The 22,535-nt window shown below is 38.2% G+C and overlaps 1 protein-coding gene and 1 pseudogene across 6 annotated transcripts in view; one reads left to right on the forward strand and one right to left on the reverse strand.

Annotated features, from left to right (window-relative positions):
- LOC108390482 (uncharacterized) overlaps nt 1-22,535 on the forward strand; it is a 118,315-nt gene that overhangs the window by 89,824 nt on the left and 5,956 nt on the right. The window lies entirely within an intron of this gene.
- On the reverse strand, nt 8-6,367 carry LOC140847079 (translocation protein SEC63 homolog pseudogene; annotated as a pseudogene).

Consider the following 22,535-nt stretch of genomic DNA (forward strand, 5'->3'; position numbering starts at 1 on the left):
ACTTTCTCCCCCAGTATTATTTCTAAATACTAACCAATATTAAATCTAAATTAATATTGAGTATTTATAATTATTAATAAGTTCATAGTGTCTTTTCTCTGTAATACCAGCTTTCTTCACCATGAGTTTCAGCTCTGTCTCTTAAGAAATAGCTTAGTTCCTTCTTCTTGTTCTTAAAGGAAATAGTTTGGGATTTATTGGGTTGAAATGGGCACCTCCATGAAGAGCCTGCATCTTGCCCACCCCGCAGTGAGCTTTCTTCCTTCTGCTGTTCCTCTCTGTAACTGAATTTGGAGTCTGCATTGCGTTGTCTAAGAAACCAGATTTTATATTGCGTTTGATCTCAGAATTACTGTAGATGCTGTGGGGGTTTTTTCGGACCCACTTGCAAGGAGAGCAGGATTTGGATTTTCTATCAAAAGAGCCTCTTATGATTTACATAATATTAATTGGCTCGACTGAATTCATTTAAAACTGAAGTGGACATATTCCTTTAATAAATATTTCTTTTTTTTCTGACAGTTATGACAAAGGGTTTATAGTTATTTGCAGATGAAATGAATGCACCATCCTCTACTTGAAAGGCTCTGACAAGCCTTAAGCATATTCAGACTGTACCAGAGCACTGCCACTGCCTCGTTATATTATGCACCCATTTCAGGAACCAACACTTCGCTCAGCATCAGTTTGGCACTGTTTCTGGTTTATTATATGCTTCCAAAAGAATGAAAGTTTCCAAAAATATTTGCAAATATTGTGGTTTATTCATAGTACTGCTTAGGCATCATCTTCCTCTTCCTCTTCTTTCTCCTCAGTATAATCTTCAAAGCCCTTGCTGCCCTCCTGGTGTTCCGCCCCCTCTTGCTGTATCACACTGTGGGGGATTTTTTGGCACAGGCTTAGCTTCCAGAAATTTCAACTTCAGTAGTTTAGTCTGATCCAAACCCATGTAAGATAGAAGCCTTGATCTGTTTTGGAAACTCAGAAATATTGTGATAATTTCCAGGCTTGCCTGGCACAGGAAACTTAAGTTCTACCTCCTCTGTATCTTTAAGAGCATACACGTGATGTGGTGTAGCTATTCTTGTCTGTTCCTTCCTGTCTTGGAGTATAAAGCCACCACCACTTGTTTTTCCGCAGGAAAGTGAAGACTGTGAACGGGGCATGCTGTCTTTGAGCTGGTTGCCTGTAGAGCTCTCTCCCCTTTGCCTGTGTGCTGCGTTGTAATTCTTGCTGCTCTGTTTCATCTCTTTGTTTTGTTTTCCATCTTGCTCTCTGTCAGAGTCTCTGTCCTCTTTTTCACTTTGGGACTCTGTTGGTTTTTCCTTCTTCGAATCACTGCCTTTGTCAGAAACTTTGTCTTCCTTTACTGCGGCCTCCCTCCCAACGGCCCCATTTGTCTGCATTAGTTTCTGTTGCTTTGACTGGTAAGGGCATGGTATATGTTTGTTTGTTTTTTAAGGTTTCTTTTTTTTTGATCGAGCAGTTTTCGTGGGTCCTGTGCCTCTCTGTTACCACTGTCCTTTTGTCCTGTTCTTGTTAGTATTACCCTGGCTGTCTTCTGCTGGCTGTTCCTCCGTAGTCCAGATGGGCTGCTCTCTTCCAATACTTCGGCTGTTGTTGGCCAGCTTAACAAGCACTGTAACTGGGGAGCCATCTGTGATGTCATTGCTGTCTTCATTATCTAGTAGCTGTCGTTTTATGTCCATAGGCACTTATGGGGCACTCACCTCTTCATATTTCTCATCTTGAAGGAAGCGGAGTAGATTGTGGCGATCTGTTTCTTTTAAACTCAGCAAAGCCTGGATAGTCTCAGTTTTGTACTGTAGAAATTATAGAAACTCTTTGGAGATTGTCCTCTTCCATGTGAGGAAGCTGCTGAAGAGACAACTTAAACTGCAGAAGGCCTTGCACAGCCATCTGAGAAAGCTTCACACAGTTTTCTAGGGATGTCACAGTTAGAGAGCAAAACTCCCTTTCTTCACAGCTCCGGGTCATTATTAGTTGGCAGATGACATTCAGTGTTTCTTGAAGTAGGGTAGGACATTTTTTTTTCAGCATAAATTGCTGATATTCTTCAAGAGTCTCAGGAATTTTCATTCCAGTTAGATGAGACTGTAAAAGAACTCTGGCCTTCAGGCTTCATGGGCAGGTAGGTAGAGGCTCCTTTAAGTTAATTCTGCCAATCTCTCTGATTAGCTGAGATACGAGAATATTATCTGTTGGTCTGCTTGTGGCATCTTTATTACACTGAGGATCAAATTTAGAGGCTCCAGCCAATACCATGATAAGATGTTTCATATCCATATTTGGGGTTTTATAAACAAAGTATGTGTAGATCTGTTGTACGTATTAGAATCTGTTCTCTACTCTTAACATATTGAGCAATACCACCATGCATCCACCACACCTGGAAGGATAACCTTGAATGCCAATCCATGTACTACCAAAACCAAAATTGAATTTTCCTGGTCCACTGTCCAGCTGGCAGGGCAGTTCCAAAGCTCATGGTTTGAGGCCCATCTGAGTTCCCAAACTCTTCCAGTTTTTCTGGGACTCTTCATCATTTGAAGCTGCATAAACGCTTGCTATCCTCATAAACATAACTTCATTGCCTCCTTTATCTGGATGACATTTAAATGACAGCAAATGATACTGTTTCTTAATTTTTGTGACTGTTGCCTTGGGATCCAAATTTAATACTTCATAAGGATTGTATTCTTGATAGTCTCGATCTGTTTTGGAAACTTTGTATGCAAGGAATAAGAACAATGCCCATCCTGCAAACAGAATTATTTTCTTTAGAAATAATATGTGGCTGGGTTTCAATAACCATAAGCAGTACCCCATACATTTTCCATATACTTTTCTGATATTCTTTAATCAAATTTGTTTGGCATTCTAGTCCCAGGGCCAGAGGTAGTATGTGGCCGGGATCGCAATGAGCCCCACAAAGGTGACGCAATGGAGGAAGGTGTTTCCGCTGTCCCCAGATTGGAACTGCTGCCCTCCCACGGACCCCCCTCCACTGCCTCCCTCTGCTCACCCTGCCACAGCCGCTCCTCACTCTCTCAGTAAACATTTCTGTACTTGCTTTGTAGTAGACAGTTTCAGACCATGAAGTTTGTATTTTCATTGAATTAATATATTCTACGAATGAACCAAAACATCTAAGGAGGCAAAATGAATACCAACAATAAAAGTGATAGTTGACACTGTAGTACAGACTACATACCAGGCAGTGTCCAAAGTGTTCTACCTGTATTAACTAATTTGATTTTAATATCAACCCTATAAAATAGGTATTATTATCACCCCCATTTTAGAGATGGGAAAACTGAAGGACAGAGAGTTTAAATGGCTTGCCTAAGATTATATCGCTCCTGAATAGCAGAAGAGAATTTGAACCAGGCAGTTCATGTTCTCGACCACTAAGTTGTATTTAATCTCAAAGGGTGGGCCATATATGAGTTTAAATGAAACTAAGTCCCTTTTCTAATCTGGCTGGTCTCTTATTCTCTCTGCTGTCCTTGAAGTCTTTTCCCAATATCATTTTGATTTTTAAAGTGTCATAAATTTAACTAGGTCCCAAAGTTTTTGTTCTATTTTTTTATATTAAGAAAGAATTCTACACCATGCATTATTTGTTTTCTTTTAAGCAGGAGCAAGTTCCATTTCTAAGCCACGTGTGTTATTAGAGCAAGAGAAAGAGCCCTAGGTGGGTGTGAGGAAAAAAACATGGGGATGGTACCCCAGTGAGTGAGGGGAAAGCTGGCAGGGGGCACCTGTCATTGTGGAGGGCAGCCCCCGTGGTCAGACAGCGGTTACACTCTTGAGATGTGGTTCGAAAAACTTGTTCCAAGACCTATGTTTTACCCTGTTGGATAGAAATGCCCGAGCCCTGACAAGGAGATAAAGATCACAGCATGAGCTGTCAAAGGAACGTGGTCTTTTACTAGATCACCTAGTTTTTATTCTCTAATTTTCCTCCCCTTATTGGAGAGCCTTCTTTCTTTCCCAGTGTAACCTTTTCACATATATTTTGCATCCAAATGCTTTCCAGCTGTGCTTTTACATTTAGATTTCCGTATGTGTTACCAGTGTCTAAAGAATGTACTCATATCGTCAGTGAACGTTTAACCAAGCAGGGCGCTGTTCTTGTCACTGTCGTTACGTGGACTTTACCTGCAGTTGGCAAGATGCGGATTAAACAACTAAGCAAGTGAATAAATCAGGAGTATCAGGAATCATGCTGTGCGGATGAGTGAATAAGAACAGTGGGTGGGAATGACGGAGCTCGGATGGTGAGGGAACACGTCTTGAAGGGGGCATGCTTGCAGAGCTGGAAGGAAGGATTCAGGTCGCATTCCTGGACGAGAGTCCTCATCAGCCTGATCATGAGTGGGAAACACAAAGGCCCTGAGAGGGAAATGGTCCCTGTGCGACCAGGAGCAGTAGGAAGGCTAGAGCAGAATTAAGTGAAGGGAGCATAGGAAGGGAGGTCTGAGAGTTAGGCCAGAACCAGATTGTACAAGGTTTTGATTGTCATTGTGAAAATATAAAATGTTTTCCAAGAGTTGTTACCTGTGTCCTGATTTATGTTTAAAATTTTCTTGATTTCTTAGTTTTTATCTTTAAACAAATGAAGTATGGCAAGAATACAAAAAAACCACGTAAAGCAAAGAACTGCATGATTAATTATGTTAAGGTGCACACACTTTTAGACACCAGGTCACAGAGTAGGATTGCCAGCTGTCCCAGACACCTGTCACATGTCTCTGCACTCACAAATCTTTCCCTTCCTGCAAGAAAAATTTTTAGAGTTTTATCACGTGAGTTGAGCATGTTTAGTCTGATTTTTGTTTTTGTCTGTAGTTTAAAAGTCTTTTAAGTTTCTTTTAAATTATACGTTCCTTTTGATTTGATTGTTTTGAAAAGTTTTTTTCTTGATTAAAGTGGATTGTTTGGCCTGTAGTGTCCCACCATCTGGATTTTGCTGGTTATATCTCGATGTTACAGATGAACATGTTCCTCTGTCCTCTGTTTCCTGTAAATTGATAGTTGGATCTGGCAGCTTAATCAAACCCAGGTTTCGGGGGCTTTTGGCAAGATTGTTTCCTGGGTGGCAGTGATAATTCTTCAACTAGTTGGCATATGATGTCTGGATGTCTCATTTTAGTGATAATTAGCTGCTATTGATGGTCAGTTACTATGTCCCTTAATCCATTAGGGGTGGCAAATTGGTGATATTTTCATTCTGTCATTTACTCTTTATTAGCTGGAATGCATCTGTAAAAAGAAACTTTGCCTCATTCACTACATGGTTATTCAGTTATACACATTATATAGAAAAGTCAAGGTAAATACTTGATTCTTTTCCTTTGTTTATTAATTTTCCAAGTAATGAGTTAGTTTCTTAGTATCCTCTCAAACGTGACCTTTTTTTAATGATGGTCATGAATACACAGAATAAAAACTTTGCTGTGTCTCATTCTATTTTTCCTATTTTTACTGATGCCCAAATTGTTCCATCTTCGGCCAGTGCACACCTCTTCAGTTTGACTCCCAAGCTCTCTTAACATGACCCTGGTAGTCTGAGAGATTCCTTGCTGTCTAGCAAGACAACCTGTTTCTAGGGCCTGTTTTGTACATTTCCTTTTACAAACCTGGAATCAGACATTTCTCCACAAAGCCCTGGTTTCTTTAATGGAAAATAGTATTTTGAGCCCATAGTCTGGGAACCAAGGTTGCTTATTGTTCTTGGTTAAGTTAATTGCTTTTAGGCATTTTCAGTGGACAGAGGTAGGAAATAAGTCTAGTTTTATTGGAGAGTTAAAATTCCTCACAAGTTCACACTGATCTTTACAATTCTATTTCAGGATTAAAAAGTGTTTGTTTACCTAATCTGCCTTAAAACCTATGTCTCTTTTTTTCTCAAACTGAAAATCCTAGTTCTCAGTGATACTGGGGGTAACAGAATAGAATATCCCATAATTACTGTTTTATGCCTTGCTATATGCAAAACATTCTGAGAATCACAATGCCAACACTCCCATGACAGTGTGATTATTGAAAACAGTTTATGCCCTCCCCATTTTCTCCCTCGTTTTCATAGTTTTACTCTGTGTACTTTTCAAAGTACTTAGCCAGTGTATACTGTAATCTCATTTTTATAGTCCTCATTTGGTGTTAATTCTATAAGGATGTACATGTGTGTGACTATCTCTAGTCAGTTTGGTTGTTTGAACTTTTTCTGTTATACATTCTTTGCTTTTTTTTTCTCCTATAAGTTTTATAGTTTAGCATTCAGTATCATTTCTTTTTTTTGTCAAATGTAAGTATAGTGGTTCAGCAGTTCCTCTCCTTACCCCACCCCACTCACTCCACTCCCCCTTGGTAACCACTAGTCACTTCTCAGAGTCTATGAGTCTAATGCTGTTTTGTTCCCACTGTTTTGCTTTGTTTTCATATTCCATAAATAAGTGAAATTATATGGTATTTGTCTTTCTCTGCCCGATTCAGTATTTTTTTCCTTTTCCCTTTTTTAAAAAAAATTAAGGTATCGTTGATATACACTTATGAACGTTTCACACGAGCAACGTTGTGGTTTCAGCATTCACCCATATTATCAAGTCCTCACCCCCTCCATTGCAGTCACTGTCTATCAGCATAGTAAGATGCTGTACAGTCATTACTTGTCATCTCTGTGCTGTACTACCTTCCCCATGAGCTACCTATATTGTGATTGCTAATTATAGTGCCCCTTAAACCCCTTCTACCTCCTTCCCTCTCTCCCCATCCAGCCTCCCCACCCATTTCCCTTCGGTAACCACTAGTCCCTTCTTGGAGTCTGTGAATCTGCTGCTGTTTTGTTCCTTCAGTTTTTGCTTTGTTGTTATACTACACAAATGAGTGAAGTCATTTGGTACTTGTCTTTCTCTGCCTGGCTTATTTCACTGAACATAATACCCTCTAGCTCCATCCATGTTGTTGAAAATGGTAGGATTTGTTTCTTCCTTATGGCTGAATAATATTCCATTGTGTATATGTACCACGTTTTCTTTATCCATTCATCTATTGGTAGACACAGGTTGCTTCATATCTTGGCTATTATAAATAGTGCTGTGATAAACATAGGGGTGTATTTGTCTTTGAATCAGGGATTTTGTTTTCTTCCGGTAAATTCCTAGGAGTGGAATGACCGGGTCAAATGGTATTTCTATTTTTAGTTTTGAGGAAACTCCATATTCCTTTCCACAATTGTTGAACTATTTTACATTCCCACCAACAGTGTAGGAGGGTTCCCCTTTCTCCACATCTTCTCCAGCATTTGTTGTTCCTTGTCTTTTTGATGTTGACCATCCTAACTGGTGTGAGGTGATACCTCTTTGTGGTATTAATTTGCATTTCCCTGATGATTAGCCATGTGGAACACCTTTTCATGAGCCTGTTGGCCATCTGAATTTCTTTGGAGAACTGTCTGTTAGATCCTCTGCCCATTTTTTAACTGGGTGATTTGCTTTTTTGGTGTTGAGGTGTGTGAGTTTTTATGTACTTTGAATGTTAACCTCTTGTTGGATATGTTACTTACGAATATATTCTCCCATATTCTACGATGCCTTTTTGTACTACTGATGGTGTCCTTTGTGTACAGAAGCTTTTTAGTTTGATATAGTCCCATTTGTTCATTTTTGCTTTTGTTTCCCTTGCCCAAGGAGATGTGTTCAGAAAAAAGTTGCTCATGTTTATATTCAAGAGACTTTTGCCTATGTTTTCTTCTAAGAGTTTTATGGTTTCATGACTTACATTCAGGTCTTTGATCCATTTTGAGTTTACTTTTGTGTACGGAGTTAGACAGTAATCCAGTTTCATTCTCTTACATGTAGCTGTCCAGTTTTCCACCATTAGTTGTTGAAAAGGCTATTCTTTCCCCACTGTGTATCCATGGGTCCTTTGTCATATATTAATTGGCTGTATATGTTTGGGTTTATATCTGGGCTCTCTATTCTGTTCCATTGATCTATGAGTCTGTTTTTGTGCCAGTACCAAATTGTCTTGATTACTGTGGCTTTGTAGTAGAGCTTGAAGTTGGGGAATGTAATCCCCCCAGCTCTTTTCTTCCTTCTCAGGATTGCTTTGGCTATTTGGGGTCTTTTGTGGATCCATATGAATTTTAGAACTATTTATTCTAGTTCATTGAAGAATGCTGTCAATATTTTGATAGGGATTGCATTGAATCTGTAGATTGCTTTAGGCAGGATGGCCATTTTGACAAAATTAATTCTTCCTATCCATGAGCATGGGATGGTATTTCCATTTATTGGTATCACTCTTTAATTTCATCAGTGTCTTGCAGTGTTTAGGGAAGGTCTTTCATATCCTTGGTTAGGTTTATTCCTGAGTATTTTATTCTTTCAGATGCAATTGTAAATAGAATTGCTTTCCTGGTTTCTCTTTCTTCTAGTTCATTGTTAGTATATAGGAGCGCAACAGATTTCTGTGTATTGATTTTGTATTCTGCAACATTGTTAAATTCAGTTATTCTAGTAGTTTTGGAGTGGATTCTTTAGGGTTTTCTATGTACAGTATCATGTCATCTGCAAATAGTGACAGTTTAACTTCTTTCTTACCAATCTGGATGCCTTTTATTTCTTTGTGTTGTCTGATTGCCGTGGCTAGGACCTCCAGAACTATGTTGAACAAAAGTGGGGAGAGTGGGCATCCTTGTCTTGTTCCTGATCTTAGAGGAAAAGCTTTCAGCTTTTTGCTGTTAACTGTAATGTTGGCTGTGGATTTGTTGTATATGACCTTTATTGTGTTGAGGTACTTTTGCCTTCTGTACCCATTTTGTTGAATTTTGTCGAATGCTTTTTCAGCATCTATGGAGATAATCATGTAATTTTTGTCCTTTTTGTTGATGGGGGTGCATGATGTTGACTGATCTTCAAGTAATGTACCATCCTTGCATCACTGGAATAAATCCAACTTGATCATGGTGGATGATCTTTCTGATGTATTTTTGAATTCAGTTTACTAATATTTTGTTGAGGATTTTTGTATCTATGTTCATCAGGGATATTGGTCTGCAGTTTTCTTTTTTTTGTGGTGTCTTTGCCTGTTTTGGTATTAGAGTGAAGAAGGCCTCATAGAATGAGTTTGGAAGTATTTCCTCCTCTTCTACTTTTTGGAAAACTCTAAGGAATATGGGTATTAGGTCATCTCTAATTGTTTGAGAAAATTCAGCCATTAAGGCATCTGGTTCAAGGCTTTTGCTCTTAGGTATTTTTTTTTTTTTTTGGTATGGTTAATGTACAATTATTTGAACATTATGGTTACTAGACTCCCCCTATTATCAAGTTCCCCACCCCTGCATACCCCATTACAGTCACTGGCCATAAGTGTAGTAAAATGCTATAGAATTATTACTTGTCTTCTCTGTATATACTACCTTTCCTTCTCTGTATATACTGCCTTTCCCGTGTCCCACCCCGCTTCATTATGTGTGCTAATTGTAATGCCCCATTTTTCCCCTTATTCTTCCCTTCCCACCCATCCTCCCCATTCCCTTTCCCTTTGGGTACTGTGAGTCGGCTGCTTTTTTGTTCCTTCAGTGTTTGCTTCGTTATTATACTGCACAGATGAGTGAAATCATTTGATACTTGTCTTTCTCCGCTTGGCTTCTTTCACTGAGCATAATACATTCTAGCTCCATCCATGTTGTTGCAAATGGTAGGATTTGTTTTCTTCTTATGGCTGAATAATATTCCATTGTGTATATATACCAAATCTTGTTTATCCATTCATCTCCTGATGGACACTTAGGTTGCTTCTGTTTCTTGGCTATTGTAAATAGTGCTGTGATAAACATAGGGGTGCATATGTCTTTTTGAAACTGGGCTCTTGCATTCTTAGGGTAAATTCCTAGGAGTGGAATTCCTGGGTCAAATGATACTTCTATTTTTAATTTTTTGAGGAACCAGCATACTGTTTTCACAATGGTTGAACTAGTTTACATTCCCACAGGCAGTGTAGGAGGGTTCCCCTTTCTCCACATCCTCGCCAACATTTGTTGTTGTTTGTCTTTTTGAAGGTGATCATCCTAACTGGTGTGAGGTGATATCTCATTGTGGTTTTAATTTGCATTTCTCTGATGATTAGCAATGTCAAGCGTCTTTTCATATGCCTGCCTGTTGGCCATCTGAATTTCTTATTTGGAGAACTGTTCAGTTCCTCTGCCCATTTTTTTTTTTGTATCTTTTTTTTGATATCATTAATCTACAATTACATGAGGAACATTATGTTTATTAGACTCTCCCATCACTAAGTACCCCATTACAGTCACTGTTCATCAGCGTAGCAAGAGCCTGTAGAATCTTTTATCCTCTCACTCCCCTTATCCTGCTCCTCTCACCCATCCTCCCCAGTCCCTTTCTCTTTGGTAACTGTTAGTCTATTCTTGGGTTCTGTGAGTCTGCTGCTGTTTTGCTCCTTCAGTTTTTTCTTTGTTCTTATACTGCACAGATGAGTGAAATCATTTGATACTTGTCTTTCTCTGCCTGGCTTATTTCACTGAGCATAATACCCTCTAGCTCCATCCATGTTGCAAATGCCAGGATCTGTTTCCTTCTTAGGCTGAATAATATTCCATTGTGTATATGTACCACCTCTTCTTTATCTGTTCATCTACTGATGGACACTCAGGTTGCTTCCATTTCTTGGCTATTGTAAATAGTGCTGCAATAAACATAGGGGTGCATATGTCTTTTTGAAACTGGGCTCCTGCATTCTTGGTAAATTCCTAGGAGTTGAATTCCTGGGTCAAATAGTATTCCTATTTTGAGTTTTTTGAGGAGCCTCCATACTGCTTTCCACAATGGTTGAACTAATTTACATTCCCATCAGCAGTGTAGGAGGGTTCCCCTTTCTCCACAACCTTACCAACATGTGTTGTTTGTCTTTTGGATGGTGGCGATCCTTACTTGTATGAGGTGATATCTCATTGTGGTTTTAATTTGTATTTCTCTGATGAGTAGCAATGTGGAGCATCTTTTTGTGTCTGTTGGCCATCTGAATTTCTTTGGAGAACTGTATGGTTCAGCCCCTCTGCCCATTTTTTAATTGGCTTATTTGCTTTTTGTTTGTTGAGGTGCATGAGCTCTTTATACAATTTGGATTTCAACCCCTTATCGGATATGTCATTTATGAATATATTCTCCCATACTGTAGGATGCCTTTTTGTTCTGATGGTGTCCTTTGCTGTACAGAAGCTTTTTCATTTGATTTAGTCCCACTTGTTTGTTTTTGCTTTTGTTTCCCTTCCCCTGGGATATATGTTCATGAAGAAGTTGCTCATGTTCATGTCCAAGAAATTTTTGCCTATGCTTTTTTTTTTAGAGTTTTATGGTTTCATGACTTACATTCAGGTCTTTGATCCATTTTGAGTTTACTTTTGTGTATGGAGTTAGACAATAATCCAGTTTCATTCTCTTACATGTAGCTGTCCAGTTTTGGCAACACCAGCTGTTGAAGAGGCTGTTATTTCCCCATTGTATATCCATGGCTCCTTTATCGTATATTAATTGACCATATATGCTTGGGTTTATATCTGGGCTCTCTATTCTGTTCCACTTGTCTCTGGGTCTGTTCTTGTGCCAGTACCAAATTGTCTTGCTTACTCTGGCTTTGTAATGGAGCTTGAAGTCAGGGAACGTAATTCCCCCTGCTTTATTCTTCCTTCTTAGGATTGCTTTGGCTATTCAGGGTCTTTTGTCATTACATAGGAATTTTAGAAGTATTTGCTCTAGTTCATTGAAGAATGCAATAGGGATTGCATTGAATCTGTAGATTGCTTTAGGCAGGATGGCCATTTTGGCAATATTAATTCCTCCTTGCCAAGAGCATGGGGTGAATTTCTATATGTTAGTGTCCTCTATAATTTCTCTTAAGAGTGTCTTCTAGTTTTCAAGGTATAGGTCTTTTACTTCCCTGGTTAGGTTTATTCCTAGGTGTTTTATTCTTTTTGATGCAGTTGTGAATGGAATTGTTTTATTTCTCTTTCTGCTAGTTCATTGTTAGTGTATAGGAATGCCACAGATTTCTGTGTATTTTGTATCCCGCAACTTTGCTGAATTTCGATATTAGATCTAGTAGTTTTGGAGTGAATTCTTTAGGTTTTTTTATGTACAATGTCATGTCATGTACAAACAGGGACAGTTTGACTTCTTCCTTGCCAGTCTGGATGCCTTTTATTTATTTCTGTTGTCTGATTGCCATGGCTAGGACCTCCAGAACTATGTTGAATAAAAGTGGGGAGAGTGGGCATCCTTGTCTTGTTCCCGATCTTAAAGGAAAAGCTTTCAGCTTCTCGCTGGTAAGTATAATGTTGGCTGTGGGTTTGTCATATATGGCCTTTATTATGTTGAGGAACCAGCTCTCTGTACCCATTTTCTTGAGAGGTTTCATTGTGAATGGATGTTGAATTTTGTCGAATGCTTTTTCAGCCTCTATGGAGATGATTGTGTGGTTTTAGTCCTTTTGTTGATGTGGTGGAGTGATGTTGATGGATTTTCAAATATTGTACCATCTTTGCATCCCTGGAATGAATCCCATGTGATGGTGATTGATGATCTTTTTGATGTATTTTTGAATTCGGTTTGCTAGTTTTTTGTTGTCTATTTTTTCATCAGGGATATTGGTCTGTAATTTTCTTTTTTTGTGGTGTTTTTGCTTGATTTTGTTATTAGAGTGATGTTGGCCTCATAGAATGAGCCTGGGAGTATTCCCTCTTCTACTTTTTGGAAAACTTTAAGGAGAATGGGTATTAAGTCTTCACTAAATGTTTGATAAAATTCAGCAATGAAACCATCTGGTCCAGGAATTTTGTTCTTAGGTAGTTTTTTGATTACCAATTCAATTTCTTTGCTAGTAACTGGTCTATTCATATTTTCTATTTATTCCTCGGTCAGCCTTGGAAGGTTGTATTTTTCTAGAAAGTTGTCCATTACTTCTAGGTTATCCAGTTTGTTACCATATAATTTTTCATAGTATTCTCTCATAATTCTTTGCTTTTCTGTAGCATCCATAGTGATTTTTCCTTTCTCATTTCTGATTCTGTTTATTATATGTGTGTGTAGACTTTTTTTCTTGATAAGTCTCACTAGGGGTTTATCTATTTTGTTAATTTTTTTGAGAACTAGCTTCTGCTTTCATTGTTTCTTTCTATTGTTTTATTCTTCTGAATTCTATTTATTTCTGCTTTAATCTTTATTATGTCCCTCCTACTGACTTTGGTCTTCATTTGTTCTTCCTTTTCTAGTTTCATTAATTGTGAGTTTAAACTGTTCATCTGGAATTGTTCTTCTTTCCTGAGGTAGTCCTGTATTGCAATATATTTCCCTCTTACCACGGGCTACGCTGCGTCCCACAGATTTTGTGTTGAGTTATTGTTGTCATTTGTCTCCATATACTGCTTGATCTCTGTTTTTATTTGGTCATTGATCCTTTGATTATTTAGGAGCATGTTATTGAGCCTTCATGTGTTTGTGGGGTTTTTTGTTTTCTTTGTGTAATTAATTTTAATTTCATACTTTGTGATCCGAGAAGCTCGCTGGTAGAATTTCAATATTTTTGAATTTACTGAGGTTCTTTTTGTGGCCTTGTATATGATATATTCTTGAAAATATTCCATGTGCAGTTGAGAAGATGCATATCCTGTTGATTTTGGATGGAGAGTTCTGTAGATGTCCATTAGGTCCATCTGTTCTAATACGTTGTTCAGTGCCTCTCTCTCTTTACTTATTTTCTGTCTGGTTGATCTGTCCTTTGGAGTGAGTGGTGTGTTGAAGTCTCCTTCAATGAATGCATTGCATTCTATTTCCTCCTTTAATTGTCTTAGTATTTGTTTCGCATAGGTAGGTGATCCTGTGTTGGGTGCATAGATATTTGTAATAATTATATCCTCTTGTTGGACTGACCCTTTTATCATCATGTAATGTACTTCTTTGTCTCTTGTTACTTTCTTTGTTTTGAAGTCTTTTGTCTGATACAAGTACTGCCACTCCTGCTTTTTTCTCACTATTAGTTACATGAAATATCTTTTTCCATCCCTTTACTTTCAGTCTGTGTATGTCTTTGGGTTTGAAGTGAGTCTCTTGTAGGCAGCATATAGATGGGTTTTGTTTTTTTATCCATTCAGTAACTCTTTGTCTTGATTGGTGCATTCAGACCATTTACATTTAGGGTGATTGTCAATAGGTATGTACTTACTGCCATTGCAGGCTTTAGATTTGTGGTTACCAAAGGTTCAAGGGAATTTCCCTTACTATCTAACATTCTAATTTAACTCACTTAGTATGCTAGTACAAACACAATCTAAAGGTTCTTTTTTTTCTTCCTTTTTCTTCCTTCTCCATTCTTTGTATGTTAGGAATCATATTATGTTCTCTTTGTCTATCCTTTGGGTGACATCTCTTTAGCCTTAGGAATACTTCAGTCTATAGGAGTCCCTCCAAAATGCGCTGTAGAGTTGGTTTGTGGGAGGTAAATTCTCTCTGCTTTTGTTTATATGAAAATTGTTTAATCCTTCCTTCAAATTTAAATGATAACCTTGCCAGGTAGAGTATTCTTGATTCAAGGCCCTTCTGCTTCATTGCATTAAATATATCATGCCACTCCCTTCTGGCCTGTAAGGTTCCTGTTGAGAAGTCTGATGATAGCCTGATGGGTTTTCCTTTGTATGTGATCTTTTTTCTCTAGCTGCTTTTCAAAGTCTGTCTTTGTCCTTGATCTTTGCCATTTTAATTATTATATGTCTTGATGTTGTCTTCCTTGGGTTCCTTGTGTTGGGAGATCTGTGCACCTCCATGGCTTGAGAGACTGTCTCCTTCCCTAGACTGGGGAAGTTTTCAGCAATTACCTCCTCAATGGCACTTTCTATCCCTTTTTCTCACTCTTCTTCTGGTACCCCTATTATGCAAATACTGTTCCTTTTGGGTTGGTCACACAGTTCTCTCAATATTCTTTCATTCTTAGAGATTCTTTTTTCTCTCTGTGCCTCAGCTTCTTTGTATTCAGCTTCTCTAATTTCTATTCCATTTACCGTCTCTTCTACTACAACCAATCTGCTTTTAAATCCCTCCAGTATATGTTTCATTTAGATATGGAATTTCTTAATGATTGAATCTCCAACTTATATTTGTTCCTGAGTTTTTGAATATTTTTCTGTACCTCCATTACAATGTTTATAATTTTTATTTTGAACTCTCTTTTCGGAAGATTGGTGAGTTCAGTTTCATTTGGTCCTTTTTATGGGGTTTGTGAAATTTTGATCTAAACCATGTTCTTTTTACGTTTCATATTTCTGTGTGGTGCCCACTAGTGCCCAGAATCTCCCATCTCTGGAGCTGCTCAGCCCCTAGAGTGAGGTTGGTGGTTGTAGGGCAACACAGCTGGTGCCCGAGGGGAGGAAAGGTCTGTTTCCTGATTCCCGTCTGCGGTCCCTGTCTCTGGTGTCAGGGCCAGTGGGCTGAGAACACAGTTGTAAGCCTCCATGCTTTGCGTCTCTAGCTGTTGTAGGTAGGGCCCCCCTCTGGCTGGCCTGACGCCAGCGTAGTGACTGCTATTTTGCGAACCGGTGCCCACAATCTAGGAGGAAGGCGCAGCAGGCTGCATATCACAGTGGGGGGCCTTGGAGCAGGGCAGCCAGCCACAAGGATGGAGTGCATGAAACTCCTCAAAGTTCCCAACCAGCTGGGCACAGCTCACCCAGACAACCTTGTCCAGCTCTCTCTTCTGTGCAGCAAGCTCTGTGCAAACCCTACCCCTTCAGCAGCCGTGTCACTGCTAGGATGCCTCTCAGGCCACCTGCCTTTCCTTTGACACAGAGCGGCGGGATGTGGATTCTGTCCTCCACAGTGGCTGGAATCTCAGTCTCTCAAGCACTGTGCCTGTCCGAGCTCCCAACGTCCAGGGCACCACACAATACAGGTTTCTGCTCACAAAGCAGATCTCCAGGGCTAGGTGTTCAGCAGTCCCAGGCTTCCACCGCCACCCCGCTCTGTTTCTCTTCCTCCTGCCAGTGAGCTGGGGTGGGGGAAGGGCCTGGGTCCTGCCAGATTAAGGCCTTCTTTCGTTACCTTGTTTCGTGACTTCTGCTCTGTTCCTGAGGTCTGTATGAGGTCTGGTTCAGCCTTCTTTCTTGTTGCTATTTTAGGGTTAGTTGTATTAATTAACTATATTTTTGTAGTATTTGTTGTTTTGGGAGGAGTTCTCCATCACACCTCTCACACCACCATCTTGAATCTCTCTCTTAGGTAGTTTTTTGATAACCAATTCAATTTCATTGCTGGTAATTGGTCTGTTCAGATTTTCTTTCTCTTCATCATTCTTAGAAGGTTATATTTTTCTAGAAAGTTGTCCATTTCTTGTAGATTATCCAATTTGCTGGGATATAATTTTTCATAGTATTCTCTAATAATTCCTTGTATTTCTGTTGTATCTAGTGATTTTTCCATTCTCATTTCTCATTCTGTTTATGTTTGTAGACTCTTTCTCTTCATAAAGTCTGGCTAGGTATTTATCTATTTTATTTCCCAAAGAAAAATAAACTGGCTTCATTGATTATTATTATTATTATTTTTCTCAATCATATTTGTTTCTGCTCTGATCTTTATTATGTCTTCCCTGTCCCCCCTTCTACTGACTTCAGGCCTCATTTGTTCTCTTTCTAGTTTCCTTAATTGTGAGTTCAGACTGTTCATATGGGATTGTTTTTTCCTGAGGTAGGCCTGTATTGCAATTTACTCTCCTCTTAGCATGGCCTTTGTTGCTTCCCACAGATTTTTGGGGTGTTGAGATATTTTCATTTGTCTCCATATATTGCCTGATCTGTTTTTGTTTGGTTATTGATCCATTGATTATTTAGGGGCATGTTGTTAAGTCTCCGTGTGCCTGGGCTTTTTTGTTTTCTTTGCATAATTTATTTCTACTTTCATACCTTTGTGTTGTGAGAAGCTGGTTGGTCCAATTTCAGTGCTTCTGAATCTACTGTGTCTCTTTTTGTGACCTAGTATGTGATCTATTCTGGGAAATGTTCCATGTGTATTTGAGAAGAATGTGCACTCTGTTGCTTTTGGGTGGAGTGTTCTGTAGATGTCTGTTAGGTCCATCTGTTCTAACGTGTTTTTCAGTGCCTGTCTCCTTACATATTTTCTGTTTGGTTGATCTGTCCTTCGGATTGAGTGGTGTGTTGAAGTCTCCTAAAATGAATGCATTGCATTCTCTCTCCCCCTTTAATTCTGTCTGTATTTGTTGTACATATTTGGGTGCTCCTATGCGGAGTGCATAGATATTTATAATTGCTATAACCTCTTGTTGGACTGACCCCTTTATCATTATATAGTATCCTTCTTTGTCTCGTTACTTTCTTTGTTTTGAAGTCTATTTTATCTGATACAAGTATTGCAACTCCTGCTTTTTTCTTCCTATTGTTTGCATGAAATATCTTTTTCCATCCCTTCACTTTTAGTCTGTGTATGTCTTTGGGTTTGAAGTGACTCTCTTGTAGGTAGCATATAGATAGGTCTTGTTTTTTTTTATCTATTCTGTAACTCTGTCTTTTGATTGGTGCATTCAGTCCATTTACATTTAGGGTGATTATCAATAGATATGTACTTACTGTCATTGCAGGCTTTCGATTTGTGGTTGCCAAAGGCTCAAGGGCAGCTTCTTTACTAACAGTCTAACTTAACTTGCTTATTATGCTATTATAAACGCAATCCAAAGATTGTTTTTCTCCTGTCTTTTTCTTTCTCCTCCTCCACTCTTTATATATTAGGTGTCATATTTTGTGCTCTTTGTGTATTCCCTGACTGACTTTGTGGGTAGTTGATTTAATTTTCCATTTTCTTATTAATTAATTGGTCTACTTCCTTTACTCTTGCTGTTCTGTTTTGTCTGGTGACAGTTATTTAGCCCTAGGAGCACTTCCATCTATATCAGTCCCTTTAAAATATACTGTAGAGATGAATTGCTTTTGCTTATCTGGAAATTGTTTAATCACTACTTCATAATTTAACTGATAATCTTACCAGGTAGAGTATTCTTGGTTGGAGGCCCTTCTGTTTCATTGCATTAAATATATCATTCCTTTCCCTTCTAGCCTGTAAGGTTTCTGCTGAGAAGTCTGCTGAGAGCCTCCTGGGCTTTCCTTCATATCTGATATTTTTTTCTCTCTGGCTGCTTTTAATACTCTGTCCTTGTCTTTGATCTTTACCATTTTAATTATTATATTTCTTAGTGTTTTCTTCATAGGGTCCCTTGTGTTGAGAGAGGTCTGTACTTCCATGACCTGAGAGACTATTTCCTTCCCCAGGTTGGGGAGTTTTTAGCAATTATTTCCTCAAAGAGGCTTTCTATCCCTTTTTCTCTCTCTTCTTCTTCTAGTATCCCTATAATGCGAATATTGTTCCGTTTGGATTCCTAGAGATCCTTTTAGCTTTCTCTGTCTCATTTTCTGTTTTCTTGTTCTCTAAAATCTATTTCATATACTGCCTCCTCTACCCCATCTAATCTACTTTTAAATCCCTGCTTTGTATACAGGGATTAAAAAAGACAGCTTTTCAGACACTGTATTTTTCAAAGTTTCTATTTCTTGAAGTCCTCCTTGAGATCTTCAATATTTTTCTGTAGCTCCATGAGCATGTTTGTGATTTTTATTTTGAAGTCTTTATCAAGAAGATTGGTGATTTCAGTTTGACTTAACAGCCTCTTTCTGGTGTCTGCTGAAGTTTTGTTTGTACAGAATTTTTTTTGCATTTAAGATCTCTAGTGATTGCCGTGGACTAATAACGTTGTTTAGGTGGCATTCTGTAGTGCCTGGAAGCTTTACTCTGTCGAGCTGCCCAGCACCTGGAGTAATGGTGGGGGTCGCAGGTGAGAGGAACCAGTGCATGCTGGGAAGAACTTTTTCTTGCTTCTCGGCTGCAGTGCCTGCCTCCATTTCCAGGTCCTCTGGGTTAAGTGCTCAGGGAAGACCCTCTGTGTTATGCCCCTGTAGTTGTTGTGTGGTCATCCTCTGGGCTGGCCTGGCAGTATGGCAGGGGCAATAGGTGTGGACCGGTGGTGCTTTCCTCAAGGATGGAGCAGCTGGCTGCCTATCACAGTTGGGGGCCTTGGAGCTGCTTTGGGAGGCGGGCACATGGAGTGTCTGAAGCTCCTGAAAGTTCCTAACCTGCTGGGCTGAATATGCCAGTACAATGTAGTCCACCTGTTCTTTCTCCTGAGCAGCAAGTTCTGTGTAATCTTTGGCCCTTTATAGTACCCTTCTCACTGTTGGGAATTCTTTCAAAGTTCCCTCTTTTCTTTTGTCCCAGAGTGCCTGGTTGTGTATACCTGTTCTTCACGAGAGGCAGGAATCTCAGTCTCTCCAAGTATTCCGCCTCTCTTTGCTTTCGAACACCACTGATCTCCAGAGCACCATGTAATGTGGGTTCGTACTCCTGGAGCAAATCTCCAGGGTTGTGTGTTTAACAGTTCTGGGCTTCTCCTCCCTCCCCAATCCGTCTCTTTTCCTCCCCCATGTGACCTGGGGTAGGGGGAGGGCTTGGTTGGGTCTTACCAGAGCACGACTTAGCTATTTTACCCTTTTCTTTGAGGTCTTCTCTTTTTCCCACATGTAGGCAATCTGTTATGCAGTGTTCAGGTCATTCTTTTGGGATTAGTTGTGTTTGCTGTATTTTCATGTTATATGTGGTTTTGGGAGGAGATTTCTGCCTCAGTTCTCATTCTCATACTGCCATGTTTTTCCTCTGTTACATATTCTTAAGTAAGTGATCAGGGGAATGATATTCCCAGAGTATTTGTATGACATTTGATAACAGTTTGCATACTCTTTTCTTTTTAATGTAGTAATTGAGATATAATTCACATATTATAAAACTCACATTTAAAGTGTACAATTCAATGGCTTTTAGTATGTTCATAGAGCTGTGCATCATCACCACAATCAGTTTAACATTTTTGTCACCCAAAAAGAAACCCCATACTCAATGGCAGATACTCTTCACTTCCCACCTCCTCACATATTTTTATAATTTCTTGAGTATTTCTTTGACTCAAGAATACTTTCTTTTTCCTAAATTTTTCCAGGTATTTATATTGAAAATGTTCACACCTAGAGAAAAGTTGAGAGGATAATAATTGAATTCCATTTAAAACCATTATCTGGATTTACCAGTTTGTAACACGCTGCCACACTTGCTATACGTATTTATATATCTTAATGTTTTAAAGCTTTTTTTCCTAAATGATATGTAGGTCTAAGTCACTAATGTAGTGACATTTGATACCTAAATAATTAAGCATGTATCTCTAATAATAGGACATCCTTTCCTAAATAAGTTTTCATTATTCCTAATTAACCTAAGCAAACTACCATCACATGTAAGAAAATTTCTCATTATTTCAGGAATATCATCTAAAGTATGATACATAATAAACTTCTCCCGTTTCTTTAAAAACATTTTTTTCTTTTGTATGAATGTTTTTAAATTCAGGATCCAATCGAAGTTCATGAATCAATTTATTGTTAGGTTTTATTAGTCCTTTTTAATCTAAAGAACTGTGATTTGAATTTTTTAAAATTTAAATTATTAAAATTTTGGTTCTCTCTTTCTCTCTTTTTTTTTTAAGAGTCCAAGTCCAGGCCAGTGTTCTTAAAGCATGACATTCTGAGTTTGTGTAGTTTAAAATTTTTCCTCATGATTTGGTTCAGAAAGCTTCCCAATAGATGTATAATTCTGGTAACATTAGGTGAAGAAGCACAGATGTTTCTTTACAGATGACTAATTTTGGTCAACCAAATATCTGTTTCAACATAGATGATTAATTCTGATTTTATTATGGTCAGAGACTATATGATTTCACTCCTTTGAAGTATATACAGACTTGTGTTATTTTATAGCCCAGTATATAGTCAGTTTTTATAAACATTCTGTGTGATCAAAAAAAGAATGTGTATTTCTAGTGTTTGTTTTGGGTTTTATATGGTGTCCATTCAAATTTTTTTCCTATTTTAATAAAGGATTGTTGATATACAATCTTTTTTCTAGTTTTTTATTTATTCTTTAATTGATACATAATTTAAGGATAAAGTCCACTAATCTTAAGTGTGCACCTTAGTAAGTTATTACACAAATAAATCTTGTAAATACCACCCAGTTGAAGACTTACAGCATTCATTGAAATACAGTCTTTTATAGGTTTCAAGCATACAGTGCAGTGGTTCAGCAGTTACCCATGTTAGTAAATCCTCTCCCCCACTAGTGTGGTTACTATCTATCCATGTAGAAAGATGTTACAGAATCATTGACTATGTTCTCCATGCTGTAGTAACATCCCATGACCAACTTATATTGTGATTGTGAATTACTGTTCACCTTTATCACTCCCATTTAAAATTTTTAAAAATGTATTTCTGCAAGTTGCTGAAAAAGATATGTTAGAATCTTTCACTAAGTTTATGGATCTCAATTTTCCCTTAAAACTTAATCTGTATTTACTTCATATTAAAACCATTTTATTAGGGACATACAAATATTAATATCCTTTTGTTGTTATGGCTATAATACAGGTGCATTATAGAAAATTGAGACAAATTTAAATTAGAAACAACCTTTACAATAACACTCTTCAGTACTTCCTACTGCCCTTCCACACCTTTACATACACACATCATTATTCCCTGTTGAGCAAAATGAGATAATACTGAAATTGCTGTTCTACAACCTACCTTTTGGTTGGTTGTCACATAACTATAATTCTCTTTGTGCTGTAGTTCTCCTACATCTATGTTGTAGTAGCATTACCTCTACATACATTGAAAACCCCATTCCACAATAACTTAATTTTTCTTTCAACCATCAAACATCTTCTAAAGAACTCCAGAGGAAAAGATGGCCTATTACATTTACCCAGATATGTACCATTTCTTTTGTTCTTCCACTGTTCCTGATGTTCCGGTTTTTCTTCTGGTATCATTTCACTTTCTTCCCAAGAACTTCCTTTTAGCACATCTTCTGCATTTTGTTTTCCCATTTTTATAGATACATGACCAAAGTGGTTAAGATGTGCATTTGTTCCATTTGAAAGAGAAGCAGTATGAGAACGATTCTATTTATCAGTTGGTTGTGACAGATTCTTTTGTTTTCTGTCTTCATTTGTGGTTGGTATTTTTTCAGGATATTGAATTTAGGGTTGAATTTTTTTTCTCGCTCTTTAGAATACTGTGTTACTTCCTTCTGGCTGCTGTTTGATGAGAAGTCTGTAGTCATTTGAATTGTTCAGGTATTGTATAGGTAATGACTTATGGTTTTTTAAGGTGCTTTCAAGTGTATTTTCATTTATATTTAGTTTTTAGCTATTTGGTTATGATAAGTTTGGGTGTGGGTTTCTTTAGTTTAATTCTCATTGGGGCTCAATGAGATTTTTGTTTGTAGGTTTATGAATTTTGCCAAACTTGGGAAGGTTTTAGCTTTTTA

Source organism: Manis javanica, chromosome 17 (genome assembly GCF_040802235.1).
Source record: "Manis javanica isolate MJ-LG chromosome 17, MJ_LKY, whole genome shotgun sequence".
Taxonomy (NCBI): Eukaryota; Metazoa; Chordata; class Mammalia; order Pholidota; family Manidae; genus Manis; species Manis javanica.